The 3,955-nt window shown below is 32.2% G+C and overlaps 1 long non-coding RNA gene across 1 annotated transcript; it reads right to left on the reverse strand.

Annotated features, from left to right (window-relative positions):
• Positions 1-277: 277 nt before the first annotated feature.
• On the reverse strand, positions 278-1,311 carry LOC114727302 (uncharacterized). Its single transcript, XR_003738576.1, has 2 exons — positions 1,187-1,311; positions 278-753 (listed from the first exon to the last, which is right to left on the reverse strand). It is a non-coding gene; the product is annotated as an uncharacterized LOC114727302 (long non-coding RNA).
• Between the last annotated feature and the right edge of the window lie 2,644 nt (positions 1,312-3,955).

The following is a 3,955-nucleotide window of genomic DNA, read 5'->3' on the forward strand; positions in this document are numbered from 1 at the left end:
CACTTATTTATTATAAATAATCAACTTAACTTACTTCCTTAATCTCCTCAAATAAGTCAATTGGGTCTTATAATTAGGACCGGAGGAGTATAAAAGAAAAAATTGAACGCATTACTCAAATATGCTATACTTAATTAACTTAATTTTATCACTTTTAATTGATCAAATTCCAACATTTTTTCCCTCAAGTGATGCAATAAATTCAATAATTCAAGATTGGAACCATTTCCCTGGGTTTTTCTTTTTCTTCCCAGAAGTAACTCTATGAATTAACTAATTAAAAAGATGGCAAAAAGGCCAGGAGTGGAGTTAATTCTTTATTTCAAGTACAACACCAGCACATAAATTTAAGAATTACATAATTCTTACACTCAAAGTACATAGAATTCATGAGAAACCTAAACCCTGACTTCCCATGAAATAATCCAGGCAGGAAGACATTATTCCTCAAAGGGAAATGATAACCAAAGGCTGAAACAACAGACATGATACAGAAACACGACAGTAATTTATTTAATAATGGATTATTAGGAGATTGTTATTATGATCTCCACCAAGCAAAAGGACTATATATTATGATTATTATACCTTATACCTATCATTCGTATATTTCTTTTATCTCCTACTTGTTACAGCCACGCACATAGGGATTGCAAGGAGCTTTTGGAGGAAGGCAAGCAGTATAAGGAGAACCAGGAGGACATTTTACTGCAGGCTTATTCTTCGGCGTTGGCGAGGTTACTGATGTCTTTTCTGCATCGTCATCATATATATTATTTACATACAAACATCAATATAACATGCTCATCTGATTCTATTTATGTAAGCCATGTGATTAAATTTTTAACATGAATGTACTGTTTTACTCTTTGTTTATTATTGCGTATAAATTATTATTTTCTTGAAAGGTATATATACTATATAAAGTTAACGTAAAAAAAATATTAAATTTTAAGGAAGAGTTAATAAAATTTAAGGAAAACATATGTTGGAAATAAATGATTTATAAATACGACCATAGGAGTATCAATTTAATATATTCAGAAATCACAACGAAAAATAATTAATGAGCATAATAGTAATTTCACAACTGAGGCAAGATGCTAGTCACGGTGAACGAGATTGTAAGATGATGATGATGACTATGATGATAAAGCAGCAGAACAAACGAAGTTGAAGTTGTTACCTTGTAATAGACGTGCATGAGTGGGAGAGGGAAGGGAGAGAAATATGGCAGAAACCCAAATGAGAAAAGCAATTAGAATAGCCTTCTTCATATTTTACAGCAATATATGACTTGTGATTTGGCTTTTGTATATACCACACTTACTCTTCCTCTCTATTTATAGTCTCTAGAAAAGAGGAGCACAGTTGAAATAAAGGGCTTTCAATTGGTACCAGTGAGTTTGACTTGGTCGTAGAAGTTCTTCAGTATTGGTTTCTCCCAATTCCCACCCACCTAAATATTTTGCTTCCAAGAATACTAGCTAATTAGTGATTATCTAATTAATTTGTTCTTTCATTTAAATCCAATCAGAATATGAACTGTTGTTTGATATTATGCTCTTAGACTCATTTAATTAATTAAAAAAATTACTTAATTATAACATATGTTACATAATATCTTTAAAATACCTATACATATTATTAGATTAGTTTAAAAAATACAAATATTTCAGGGTAATTTATTTAGCTTTTTTAATGTTTCTAAATTAGTTCAAGGGAAAATTTCAGAAAAAGCCTTTGGAATATAGGAAATTCCAGATTGGGTCAAAAAAGTGAGTAGTTATTCTCTACACAAATCTAGGTAACGCCTAAACTCTTATAGTGATTCCTTAAATCATTGTAGTGAATATAAATGAGGGCACAGTTGTCAATTCCTCTTGATTTTATAAATGACAAATTGGATCATTAACCCTTTCTGTCATTTTCAAAATTTCAAGACCCAATCTGAAATTTTTTATATTCCAAGGGTTTTTTTTGAGATTTTTTTTTAGTTCAATGAGTTTTATATTAAAAATAAGAGATAGTATATTAAAAAGAAAAAAATTAAATTGACTTGGTGGTACCTTATCTTCAACACATGGGTCCCTCGACCTTTTGCTTTTTATCGTTTTCAACAAATATCCTAAATTCAACTCCTTTCATTTACGACCAAATTAGATGTTGGCCCAATTGTAGGAACCTTCTGGCTCAATGACGCCTTAACTGTCTATTTTGACGGTGACTACTAGAGAGTGAAATAGAGGGCACGGTGCACTCCAGTAATTTTGTATGCTCACATTTCACCGTTCTACCATTTATTTGTAGTCTCTACTCTAACGAAAAATAAAAATCAAAAGCGAAGAAATTGTGAGAAAATCCCAAAATATTTTTAAAACTACACTTGAGAAATAAGATCAGAGGTAAAATTATATTTTTATTCTTTCTTTTTTTCAACTATTACAAACAGGCAAGCTGAAGCCTGAGAAACGGCAAAATAAGTCAGTTATGAGGAGTTTGTTGAAACATGTTATTATTCGCTAAATGGAAATAAAATTTACCATAATTGATTAACAAGCAGCAACAAGTTTTAGCAAATGCCACATTTGGTAATTTAATCTAAAAGGCCACTATTTGAGAATATTTATTACGCATTAGCTATTTCTACACTTTATTAACCAACTTTGCCCCGGAAAGTCTCAGATTCCCGCAAGGAGTGTTGAGTTGGCTTTTTTTTTACAAAAAAAAAAAAGAAGGCACTGTGATAAAAAAGTAACATTTTTAATTTCCATTTTAATGCATGTGAGCTAATATGAAATTATTAAAATTAGAGTCACTGATTTATATCTTTTTGAAATTTTAAGAATATTTTTTTTGTGATTTTTTTAATACTCTGCAAGTCGGCAAATAAAGAAAAATATATTTAGAAGTTATTTATAGTCCTGAGTAAGGAAAGAGAGAAGGAAAATTAAAGTTAAAATTTAAGGCTTTTTTGGTCAACAAAGGAAACTGATTTCTAATGCATATATATAATTGAACTTCACATAATATCTACATATCTATATTTCGGTATACGATACAAAGCTGTACTCTTACCAATATATGAATAGTCAGCTCATTTTTTCTTTTATATAACTATTTAATATTTGATCGCGTCCAAATTAGTATCATATCGTATCGAGCCTAATTAGAGGTATTTCTCCCAAAGCACATGCTCCCATTTTAATTAGTCCTCCTTTTGGTCCTAAATATATATGAGCTAAATAATTAATTTACAGAAATTGAAAAATCAGTTAATTATATATGAAAAATGTGTACTAGTATTAATTTTTCTAAAATATTTTTTTAAACTATTTGTCTTAATATTTAAAGAAAAGTCCAAATTGACGTACATAGTTATCAAAGGACTTTGTGCCAGGCGGCATGGTCGATGAAACAACTGCTGGCAAGTCAGTTTAGTTTTTTTTCCCCTAAAGACCTCATTTGGTAGATTACAAATAAATTTTATAATTAAGACTAGATGTAGTATAATTTAAATTACTACAAAAAAATAGACTTTAAGCAACGACTTTCGGCGGTGACAAAAAAAGTCGCCGCTGAAAGTCCACTTTCGGCGGCGACACCAAAAAGTCGCCGCTGAAACCAAGACTTTCAGCGGCGACAAAAGTGTCGCCGCCGAAAGTGGACTTTCAGCGGCGACTTTTCTAGTCGCCGCTGAAAGTTCGCCATTGAAACCAAGACTTTCAGCGGCGACAAAAGTGTCGCCGCCGAAAGTGGACTTTCAGCGGCGACAAAAGTGTCGCCGCCGAAAGTGGACTTTCAGCGGCGACTTTTCTAGTCGCCGCTGAAAGTTCGCCATTGAAACCAAGACTTTCAGCGGCGACAAAAGTGTCGCCGCTGAAAGTGGACCTTCAGCGGCGACTTTTTTTGTCGCCGCCAAAAGTGGACTTTCAGCGGCGACTTTTTTTGTCGC

The sequence above is a fragment of the Neltuma alba genome, unplaced genomic scaffold (genome assembly GCF_004799145.2).
Source record: "Neltuma alba isolate B1F8T4 unplaced genomic scaffold, ASM479914v2 tig00012462_pilon, whole genome shotgun sequence".
NCBI lineage: Eukaryota > Viridiplantae > Streptophyta > Magnoliopsida > Fabales > Fabaceae > Neltuma > Neltuma alba.